Source organism: Thalassophryne amazonica, chromosome 20 (genome assembly GCF_902500255.1).
Source record: "Thalassophryne amazonica chromosome 20, fThaAma1.1, whole genome shotgun sequence".
Lineage (NCBI taxonomy): Eukaryota > Metazoa > Chordata > Actinopteri > Batrachoidiformes > Batrachoididae > Thalassophryne > Thalassophryne amazonica.
The window spans coordinates 67,169,684-67,182,442 of NC_047122.1; positions in this window are offsets into that span (position 1 = coordinate 67,169,684).

Here is a 12,759-nt window from a genome sequence, read left to right on the forward strand (position 1 = left end):
TGATGACACATGGGTTAAAATCAAGCAACAGGAGGTTGAGGACTTTACAGAACACATCAACTCTGTGGATTCCAATATCAAGTTCACACTTGAGGATGTCGTTCCTACTGTGTATTGTGTAATGGAACCTCCTCCGATCGTAGAGACATGAAGTTTGGGGTTCCTCAGGGATCCGTTTTGGGCCCCTTGCTTTTCTCTCTTTATGTAGCACCCCTCGGGAATATATTGCGGTGTTTTGGGATTCCCTTTCATTGCTATGCTGATGACACTCAATTGTATATGCCAATAACTGCTGGTAATCTTACTCACATAAAATCCTTGGAAGATTGTCTTGCATCAGTAAGAAGTTGGATGTCTAGTAACTTCCTACTTTTAAATTCTGATAAGACTGAAGTTATGGTTTTTGGTCCAGCGAAATATCGGCATCAATTTGATCAGCTAGCATTTAGCTTAGGTCTGTGTGTTATACGTCATACGGATAAAGTGAGGAACCTTGGAGTAATTTTTGATCCTGCGTTGTCCTTTGATCTCCACATTAGAGACATTACGAGGACTGCTTTCTTCCATTTGTGAAATATAGCGAGGATTCGTCCTATTCTGTCTATGGCTGATGCTGAGACTTTGATTCATGCGTTTGTCTCTTCTAGATTGGACTATTGTAATGCTCTATTCTCTGGCTTACCGCAGTCCAGGATCAGGGGTCTTCAATTGGTTCAGAATGCTGCTGCCAGACTTTTGACACGGAGCAGAAAGTTTGACCACACCAATCTTGGCGTCCCTGCACTGGCTTCCTGTTTCTGCAAGATCGGATTTTAAAGTACTGATTTTAGTTTATAAAAATGTTCATGGACTTGCACCTCCCTATCTGGCTGACTTGATAAGCCCTATGTACCAGCTCGGGCCCTGCGTTCTCAGGGTGCAGGACTTCTGTGTGTTCCCAGGGTGAATAAAAAGTCTGCCAGTCACAGAGCTTTCTCCTACCGCGCCCCAGCTATGTGGAACGATCTGCCAGCACACATTCGGCAGTCGGACACTGTGGAGACCTTTAAATCACGTTTAAAGACTCATTTATTTTCCCTGTTTTATCATTAGTGTTATGATGTGTTTTTAATCTTCTATTCTTTTACTGCTGTTTTTCTTTTATGGTTGTTTTTATTGTGTTTTAAATTTTTAATTGTTTTTTATGTTGTGAAGCGCCTTGAGATGATTTTGTCGTGAATTGGCGCTATATAAATTAATAAATTTGAATTTTGAATTTGAAATTTGATGCCAGAAACAACCATTTAGCCTTCTTGGACTGTGATGTTATGATTGGAGAGAACAGGCAGCTCCAGACAGGGGTTAACAGAAAACCCACTCACACTGACCAATATCTGCTCTTTGGCTCAAACCACCCCCTTGAACACAAGCGTGTGATCGGGATGATCAGGACGCTTCAACACAGAGCTCTACAGGTGCCCACAACTGCAGAGGGAAGGGCTAAAGAACAACAACTTGTCCGGAAAGCCCTCACAGTATGTGGGTACCCACGATGGTCCCTGGACAAAGTGCCAAAGTCCCAGAGAACAAAGAGACCAGATAGACAGGAGACAGAGACAAGAAGAAGAGGAGTGTCTCTCCCTTATTTAGCAGGAGTAGGGGAAAAACTACAGAGGATCTTCAGACAGCACAAAATCCCAGTTTACTTTAAACCTGTTAACACCTTGAGACAGAAATTAGTTCACCCTAAGGACAGGATCCCTAGTTACAGAGCAATGTAGTGTATTCTATCAGATGTCAGGAAAACTGTAACGAACACTACATAGGTGAGACTAAGCAACCTTTACACAAAAGGCTATACCAGCACCGCAGAGAGGGCACCAGTGGACCTCAGTCTGCGGTTCATCTCCACCTTAAAGACACTAACCACATGTTTGAGGACAAGGAAGTTAAAATCTTAGCCAGAGAGAAGAAATGGTTTGAGAGAGGGGTCAAGAAGGCATTCTATGTGAAACATTTGAAACCCAGCCTTAACTGGGGAGGGTGTCTGAGACACGCTTTATCCCCTGTTTACAATGGGGTACTCAGGTCAAAGCAGTTTCAGTCTTTTGTTCATGGTAATGAGTGATTCACGTCATCAGCAGAGTCGTCAAGGGAGCCATCAGGAGAGGGACGGCTGCCCTGTCATTAGGAGGGTGTTAACTAGAGCACAATAGGTGCTAATTAGAGCTATTGTTTAGTCACTAGCCTATAGCAGTCGGCCTCTCGGTAGGAGGGGTCTGGTTAGGTTTAAAAAAAAACTCCAGCTTTTGTTGGCTTCTGTATTTTCTTCTCTACAAGAGTCAAGACAGAAGTCAGACTACCAGAGCACAAATTTTAGCTGAGGAAGCTTCTGCGATTTGAAGCAAAACATCCTCGTATCAAGCAACCCAGTCCAGTCGAAGATTCAAGCTTCTCTACTATGGAAACCACCTGGACAACTGAGAGCCTACACAGAAACATTCCTGATACTTGCACCTCAATGTTTTAAACCAGGGGTGCTCAAGTTCGGTCCTCGAGAGCTACCTTCCTGATACTCTTAGTTGTCTCCCTGCTCCAACACACCTGAATCCAATGAAAGACTCGTTAGCAGACTTTTAATGAGTGTGTTGGAGCAGGGAGACAACTAAGAGTATCAGGAAGGTAGCTCTCGAGGACCGAACTTGAGCACCCCTGTTTTAAACATCACAGATCGGCTCCTTTATATTCAGACCAACACATCTTGGCTCTTTCATGGCTCTGATGTTTATGACCACTGCACTAAATCAAACCAACCAATCCGCTTCCTGCTCCTTCGCTGACCTAACTGGCCATAACAGGTCTTCATGGAGATGCAGGATCTCCCAACGCCAGCACAAGACATCCTGATGAACAATGAGCTAAATTAAGTGCTTTGAAAAGGAGGAACAATGACCAGAATGAATCAAAAGTGAGCCACAATATGTTGTAGAAGTCCTGGAAGTGTGATGGATGAGAAGTATTTACCGCAAATAACCCAGAAATGAACAGCTCTTCATCCATCTCACAGATTTATCAGAGGCAGTGCTTTAAAATGGGTTTTAACTTCATCACTCAACCTTCTAAGTCACTTTGCCATGTCCTCAGCTGCTCTTGTTGTAAGTGCAGCAATCTACACCTGTTTCCTGCACATCCAAGAAATAAAAGTTTAGAAGCACCAACTTCAAATTACAGATGAAAAATACAGACAGGATTGTAAAAATAAATGTGTGACACTCAGATGAATTTTGCTGAAAAGAAAAGCCAAATATTTAATGTTTTGAGGCAGATGGAAGATGAATGGTGCAGCATCCAGAGGATGATGGTTATCCAGTTTGGAGTCAGTGAAGTCGACCTCACGTGGGATGAATCAAGGAAAAAAACAGAACTGATTTGACAGGAAAGTAAAGGGATCTGAGAGCTGATCCAAACCCAGTGCACACCCCCAGATCCCTGTCCTGACAATGATATTCCGTCCCAGATAGTTGAGCTCCTCACCCTGTCCAGGAGTGTAAGTTCAGATACCCCACAGAGGAATCTCATTTCTAACACTTGTATCTGCAACCTTGTTCTTTCAGTTATTACCCAAAGTTCATGACCATCAGTGAGGACACGAGCATAAATCAAGTGGTAAATTGAGCCTTCCAGCTTATTCCAATTAAGAGTCACTGATGGGCTGGAGCCTATCCCAGCAGTCACAGGGTGTGAGGTGGGGCTCACCCTGGACAGGACGCCAGTCTGTCTCAGGGACACACACACACACACACACACACACACACACACACACACACACACACACACACACACACACACACACACACACACACACACACTCCTACAGTTCTTGTAGTTTCAAAAATGATCTTCCAGCTCGGCCAACAGTCATTTATAGTGCTCAAAGTCTGAACATCTCAAAATGAATGAATCGCTTCTCATAAGGTGGTAGGAAACACTCACCCACAGCAGCATCTGTTACTTTGGGTCCTGCTGTCTGAAGCTGCCTTTAAGCCTGGTTCACATGACAGGATTTTAAAATTATCTTTAGGTTTCCAAAACCTGAGACCACACATGTGAAGATAAAAAAAAATCATGGATCTAACAGGTTTGGTCGTACAGTGTGTGGTGTTCAGCCAGACGGTGAGGACAACACCACCACACACGAACAGATTTCACACACAAACATTTACAGCTCAGACAGGAAATCTCACAAAATCTCTCGAGATTAAACGTGACTTCAGAGTAAACAAACGGAGGTACTTTGTGGACTATTTAAAAGAGAGGGAAAAAAACGATACAAAAAGAAAAAGGTGTTCTTTGAAGAAGTGGAGACAGCGCGACCACCGGACTTTCTGGTAAGTCAGAACAGCAACAGTTTTGATTTTATTTTCCGCTCTGTGTGTCTGTCACCTCGCTTTCTGATTGGCTACACATCATATTCAGCAGGCTGCGTGCACGTTTGTGGTCGGAGGGACACAACACACACTGCGATATTGGGCCAAAAAAATCCAACATGTTGAATATCCCCGATTTGCAATCAGAGCGCTCTGAACACACCACACACAGCAGGAATATCTGATAAGATTATCTTTAGCGTCATCACGATTGTCGGGGCGTCCTTAAGATTGTCAGAAAGGGAAGATTGAGTCCGATATTGGCCTAATTATCCTGCTGTGTGAACCTGACCTAAGACAGCAGGCATTGTCCTGAGCGCACGGTGTTCATGGTCTTTCAGCAAGCGGGTATACGATGGCCTGGTTCTGGTTTCACCATTTGGAGAAGAGTGCCTTTTGACACCTGCCCTGTCTCGTGCAGACGAGGCAAATGACACAACCGCAACACTACATTCATGCAATTCTTCAAAAGCTTTAAGGTAATTAAGGGCGGCGGTCGTATTTGTACAACCTGCACTGTATGGACAGAAAAGCAGAAACGTACTGCAGAGAGGAATAACTAAACCATAATTTAATGTCAGATGTTTTACTGGAGAAGCTATTAGTTCAGCTAGACAGTGATGGCAGTGACAGAGTCGGAGAGCAGCAGCAGTTGATGCAAATTACCTGGAAGTGCAGCCATATTGTGCTGGAAGGACAATAAAAGTGAGTAGATGTGGTCATGAGGACGATCAGAAGGGCCGGTGAAGGCATGTGTTAAATGGAGTGACAGGTCTGAAGAGCTTCACCACCCATCTGAATTCCATCTCAGGCCGTATGAAGGCTCAGCACGTCGCCTCCTACAGCGGGCACGGGAACCAGATCAGCCCGACACACATGGGAGGTTCTGTTCTCCTGCAGGCCGGCTCGGCTCAGACGGACGCTGCAGACGCGCTGTGCTGCAGAGAAGTGATGACCTTCACTTTCTCCTCTGACTCATGTTAATACAAATCATAGTAAATGTGGATCTACTTTATGGGACAGTGTGATTTTGCATTTATTATGTTGATCTGAATGATTAATAAATTGTTTCATGTTAAAAGGTCTTAATGGTGCCACATTCAGTTTTATCCAATAATGATATGTTGATGAAACAATATTTACTGAAACACTTTTACTGCTGCAGTGTCTTATTGTTTGTGATGTTTTATAGATGATGTTACTGTTTGTGATGTTTTAGAGACACAAAGATATTTTTTTCTGTGTGAAAAGGAAATTGTATATTTTTTTCCCCCCACAGCTTGTAACCTAAAATCACAGATCCCACAATACAGTGACTCCCAAAGTATGGGCTGTGACCCACTGCTGGCCTATGAAGGTACTACAGGTGGACCATAACCCTATGGTCATATTAGCTACAAGCAACAGAGGCAAAGCAACGACTTGTCATTCATTTTCAGTCAGAGTGGGCGTTTAGCATTGACAAGATACAACGGCCACCAGATAGGCGGGGCCAAAATAAACCATAAGTCTATTTTATGCAAATACTGAGTGATGCAGCACCACGGCTGCTAATCTGAGAATAAAAGGCAGCGTGATGTCAGCTGGCTACTCGCTCGAACAAGATGAATCAAGATGGGACAAAAACACTCAAACAGCTAATATGTTGGCATTGTGAAAGCTAGCAACAAATAAAGGTTTCTAAATCTAGCTAGATGTTAGCATGCTAACATCTTCATAAGATGTCCATAAGACACAGGAACGTCATCGTGAACCAAGTTAGCCTGAAACAAACAAAATGTATTTTGGTTCCGTAAAATATGGAGGAAACACTCATTGATAGTGTCGGGTTTCTCCTCCTTTATAATTTATCATTAAACATAATATATATATATATATATATATATATATATATATATCAATCAATCAATCAATTTTTTTATATAGCGCCAAATCACAACAAACAGTTGCCCCAAGGCGCTTTATATTGTAAGGCAAGGCCATACAATAATTATGTAAAACCCCAACGGTCAAAACGACCCCCTGTGAGCAAGCACTTGGCTACAGTGGGAAGGAAAAACTCCCTTTTAACAGGAAGAAACCTCCAGCAGAACCAGGCTCAGGGAGGGGCAGTCTTCTGCTGGGACTGGTTGGGGCTGAGGGAGAGAACCAGGAAAAAGACATGCTGTGGAGGGGAGCAGAGATCAATCACTAATGATTAAATGCAGAGTGGTGCATACAGAGCAAAAAGAGAAAGAAACAGTGCATCATGGGAACCCCCCAGCAGTCTACGTCTATAGCAGCATAACTAAGGGATGGTTCAGGGTCACCTGATCCAGCCCTAACTATAAGCTTTAGCAAAAAGGAAAGTTTTAAGCCTAATCTTAAAAGTAGAGAGGGTGTCTGTCTCCCTGATCTGAATTGGGAGCTGGTTCCACAGGAGAGGAGCCTGAAAGCTGAAGGCTCTGCCTCCCATTCTACTCTTACAAACCCTAGGAACTACAAGTAAGCCTGCAGTCTGAGAGCGAAGCGCTCTATTGGGGTGATATGGTACTACGAGGTCCCTAAGATAAGATGGGACCTGATTATTCAAAACCTTATAAGTAAGAAGAAGAATTTTAAATTCTATTCTAGAATTAACAGGAAGCCAATGAAGAGAGGCCAATATGGGTGAGATATGCTCTCTCCTTCTAGTCCCCGTCAGTACTCTAGCTGCAGCATTTTGAATTAACTGAAGGCTTTTCAGGGAACTTTTAGGACAACCTGATAATAATGAATTACAATAGTCCAGCCTAGAGGAAATAAATGCATGAATTAGTTTTTCAGCATCACTCTGAGACAAGACCTTTCTAATTTTAGACATATTGCGTAAATGCAAAAAAGCAGTCCTACATATTTGTTTAATATGCGCTTTGAATGACATATGCTGATCAAAAATGACTCCAAGATTTCTCACAGTATTACTAGAGGTCAGGGTAATGCCATCCAGAGTAACGATCTGGGTAGACACCATGTTTCTAAGATTTGTGGGGCCAAGTACAATAACTTCAGTTTTATCTGAGTTTAAAAGCAGGAAATTAGAGGTCATCCATGTCTTTATGTCTGTAAGACAATCCTGCAGTTTAGCTAATTGGTGTGTGTCCTCTGGCTTCATGGATAGATAAAGCTGGGTATCATCTGCGTAACAATGAAAATTTAAGCAATGCCGTCTAATAATACTGCCTAAGGGAAGCATGTATAAAGTGAATAAAATTGGTCCTAGCACAGAACCTTGTGGAACTCGATAATTAACCTTAGTCTGTGAAGAAGATTCCCCATTTACATGAACAAATTGTAATCTATTAGACAAATATGATTCAAACCACCGCAGCGCAGTGCCTTTAATACCTATGACATGCTCTAATCTCTGTAATAAAATTTTATGGTCAACAGTATCAAAAGCAGCACTGAGGTCTAACAGAACAAGCACAGAGATGAGTCCACTGTCCGAGGCCATAAGGTCATTTGTAACCTTCACTACTGCTGTTTATGTACTATGATGAATTCTAAAACCTGACTGAAACTCTTCAAATAGACCATTCCTCTGCAGATGATCAGTTAGCTGTTTTACAACTACCCTTTCAAGAATTTTTGAGAGAAAAGGAAGGTTGGAGATTGGCCTATAATTAGCTAAGATAGCTGGGTCAAGTGATGGCTTTTTAAGTAATGGTTTAATTACTGCCACCTTAAAAGCCTGTGGTACATAGCCAACTAACAAAGATAGATTGATCATATTTAAGATCGAAGCATTAAATAATGGTAGGGCTTCCTTGAGCAGCCTGGTAGGAATGGGGTCTAATAGTCATTTTTTCTCTAATAGTTAAAATTTTGTTAGCAAAGAAAGTCATGAAGTCATTACTAGTTAAAGTTAATGGAATACTCAGCTCAATAGAGCTCTGACTCTTTGTCAGCCTGGCTACAGTGCTGAAAAGAAACCTGGGGTTGTTCTTATTTTCTTCAATTAGTGATGAGTAGAAAGATGTCCTAGCTTTACGGAGGGCTTTTTTATAGAGCAACAGACTCTTTTTCCAGGCTAAGTGAAGATCTTCTAAATTAGTGAGACGCCATTTCCTCTCCAACTTACGGGTTATCTGCTTTAAGCTACGAGTTTGTGAGTTATACCATGGAGTCAGGCACTTCTGATTTAAAGCTCTCTTTTTTAGAGGAGCTACAGCATCCAAAGTTGTCTTCAATGAGGATGTAAAACTATTGACGAGATACTCTATCTCACTTACAGAGTTTAGGTAGCTACTCTGCACTGTGTTGTTATATGGCATTAGAGAACATAAAGAAGGAATCATATCCTTAAACCTAGTTACAGCGCTTTCTGAAAGACTTCTAGTGTAATGAAACTTATTCCCCACTGCTGGGTAGTCCATCAGAGTAAATGTAAATGTTATTAAGAAATGATCAGACAGAAGGGAGTTTTCAGGGAATACTGTTAAGTCTTCTATTTCCATACCATAAGTCAGAACAAGATCTAAGATATGATTAAAGTGGTGGGTGGACTCATTTACTTTTGAGCAAAGCCAATAGAGTCTAATAATAGATTAAATGCAGTGTTGAGGCTGTCATTCTCAGCATCTGTGTGGATGTTAAAATCGCCCACTATAATTATCTTATCTGACCTAAGCACTAAGTCAGACAAAAGGTCTGAAAATTCACAGAGAAACTCACAGTAACGACCAGGTGGACGATAGATAATAACAAATAAAACTGGTTTTTGGGACTTCCAATTTGGATGGACAAGACTAAGAGTCAAGCTTTCAAATGAATTAAAGCTCTGTCTGGGTTTTTGATAATTAATTAATTAATAAGCTGGAATGGAAGATTGCTGCTAATCCTCCGCCCCGGCCCGTGCTACGAGCATTCTGACAGTTAGTGTGACTCGGGGGTGTTGACTCATTTAAACTAACATATTCATCCTGCTGTAACCAGGTTTCTGTAAGGCAGAATAAATCAATATGTTGATCAATTATTATATCATTTACCAACAGGGACTAGACCACATTTAACTGTTTTAGTCTGTGGTGCAGTTGAAGGTGCTATATTATTTTTTCTTTTTGAATTTTTATGCTTAAATAGATTTTTGCTGGTTGTTGGTGGTCTGGGAGCAGGCACCGTCTCTACGGGGATGGGGTAATGAGGGGATGGCAGGGGGAGAGAAGCTGCAGAGAGGTGTGTAAGACTACAACTCTGCTTCCTGGTCCCAACCCTGGATAGTCACGGTTTGGAGGATTTAAGAAAATTGGCCAGATTTCTAGAAATGAGAGCTGCTCCATCCAAAGTGGGATGGATGCCGTCTCTCCTAACAAGACCAGGTTTTCCCCAGAAGCTTTGCCAATTATCTATGAAGCCCACCTCATTTTTGGACACCACTCAGACAGCCAGCAATTCAAGGAGAACATGCGGCTAAACATGTCACTCCCGGTCTGATTGGGGAGGGGCCCAGAGAAAACTACAGAGTCCGACATTGTTTTTGCAAAGTTACACACCGATTTAATGTTAATTTTAGTGACCTCCGATTGGCGTAACCGGGTGTCATTACTGCCGACGCGAATTACAATCTTACCAAATTTACGCTTAGCCTTAGCCAGCAGTTTCAAATTTCCTTCAATGTCGCCTGCTCTGGCCCCCGGAAGACAATTGACTATGGTTGCTGGTGTCGCTAACTTCACATTTCGCAAAACAGAGTCGCCAATAACCAGAGTTTGATCCTCGGCGGGTGTGTCGTCGAGTGGGGAAAAACAGTTAGAGATGTGAACGGGTTGGCGGTGTACACGGGGCTTCTGTTTAGGGCTACGCTTCCTCCTCACAGTCACCCAGTCAGCCTGCTTTCCCGGCTGCTCGGGATCTGCCAGGGGGTAACTAACGGCGGCTAAGCTACCTTGGTCCGCACCGACTACAGGGGCCTGGCTAGCTGTAGAATTTTCCACGGTGCGGAGCCGAGTCTCCAATTCGCCCAGCCTGGCCTCCAAAGCTACGAATAAGCTACACTTATTACAAGTACCGTTACTGCTAAAGGAGGCCGAGGAATAACTAAACATTTCACACCCAGAGCAGAAAAGTGCGGGAGACACAGGAGAAACCGCCATGCTAAATCGGCTAAGAGCTAGTAGCTACGCTAAGCTAGCGGATTCCTAAAAACACGCAAAGTGAATAATGTGTAAATAATTTAGAGGTGATTCAGCAGAAGGAGTGCTTTAGTTAAGGCACGTAAAGATTACACTGGGAAACAAATCGTAATCTAGATAACTAGATCAATCTAACTGCGCAGATTAAACAGCTAACAGATACAGAAAAACACCGCTGTGCTCCGGAACAGGAAGTGATACAATACCGCAGTGAGAGCCAACCACCAGTAGAGGCAAGCTTGTAAGTTTGTATATATATATATATATATATATATATATATATATACAAACTTAATGTAAGAAGAAGTTTAAAAAAACTGCCATGGGATTTAAATGTTGCATTATGCTTAATTTATCTCACCTAGTTTAACAAATAGAAAATCTCATATTTAGCCCTATTTGGGGAGGTGGGTTAAAGTAATTATTACCAGAGTTCATCTGTACACTTTTTCCAGTCTGAATGCACCATTTCACTCATTGTTTACAGTGTGTTCTTTTGTGTGTTGGTAACGATTCCAGAGCCTTCTTAATTATTTTAAATGATCTGCAGAACTTACCTGAGGTTATGTGATCCTGTTCAAATAGAGACGTCAGTCATTTTTTCTGGGAAAGGAGTTTAACCTCATTCATCTCCAATGTGGAAGCACTTTAAAAGGTGCTTGGATGACATTCACCCCATATTATTATTATTTTAATTCACTGCCACAGCAGCAGAGATTTTACATTTATGCTCGAGTTTTGCTTATGTAGAATTCCTTTTTTGATCTGTTACAGTTTTTCTGAATTACTAAAACACTAAACTCCCTGAACCAATTCCACAGCAGCCTGAACTCATTTCTTCAATCAAAAAACTCTTTTGGCAAAACCTTTAAGCAGTTTTCACCTCATTAGACACAATTTGCAGATCTTACACAATTTTTGCAAAACTCTAAACACATTCTCATTCACAAAACTCAACAGAACAGAACACAGCTGTACAGCTGAACACACACACATTTCTAATGATGGGATCACACATATTGGAGATGATGGTCTTGTGGTTAAGGCGTTGGGGTTGAGACCAGAAGATCCTCGGTTCAAATCCCAGCCTGACTGGAAAATCACTAAGGGCCCTTGGGCAAGGTCCTTAATCCCCTAGTTGCTCCCTGTGTGTAGTGAGCGCCTTGTGTGGCAGCAGCCTGACATCGGGGTGAATGTGAGGCATAATTGTAAAGTGCTTTGAGTGTCTGATGCAGATGGAAAAGGGCGATATAAATACGGGAGGGGGGTGCTGTGTGTGTAGTAGGTTGTGTGCATGGGGGCTTGCATGGGTGGGGTGAGGGGTTGTGTGCCAGACACACGCACACCCACACACATCTGACTTTTCTGTGTCAGAGGGAGGGCACTGGGAGAAATTCAGGGTTAAAGAAAATCTGCTCCTGACCAGTTATGTTCACAGACAGTTACCATGGTAACAGACTCTGGGCTTAACTTATTTTCCATTCTGAAATGGGTTTGACTTACCCCTCGATGGATGGATGGATGGATGGATGGATGGATGGATGGATGGATGGATGGATGGATGGATGGATGGATAGCTTTATTATCATTGTCATTACAACGAGATTGCCACACTCACATTCCACAGACAAACAGCAATTAATCCACAATTATTACTTGTTTACCGTAATAATGGCACACATCAGAATTAAGACAACACATATACATTTGACATTGTTTATGTGCACTAAACTTGAAACAGTCCGTTTTCCAAATTGAGGCGATGTGAGTGTGTGGTAGCAGCTGCAACTGGAGTCGCGCTGCCTGCCAGCTTGGGAAGAATGGGGGCCTGCCACAGGGGAGGCAAGAAGGGAGGTAAAGGGAAAAACCGGAGCATGCTTCAGTCCATGTGTAAGTCTATCAGTTTATTGTCTTTGTGGGTTGAGATAAAATGGAGCCGAATAATCTCACCAAGGCCTGAATAAACTCCTCTGGAGGTAAACATTGGGCAATTTGTCCTTGATCCTTGAGGCTAGACAGCCTGGAGTGTTGTAGCTGAGAAGTGAAAAACACTTTTAACAGTTCCACTTGAACAGCCCACTCCCAATTATGAATTAAGAATATTCACCGGCCTCCGAAACCTTCAGCTTCAACTGCAAGGCACGCATCAGCTCCAAGGTGTCATCCAATTTATGTCTGAGTTCAAGAATCAAAGCAGTCTG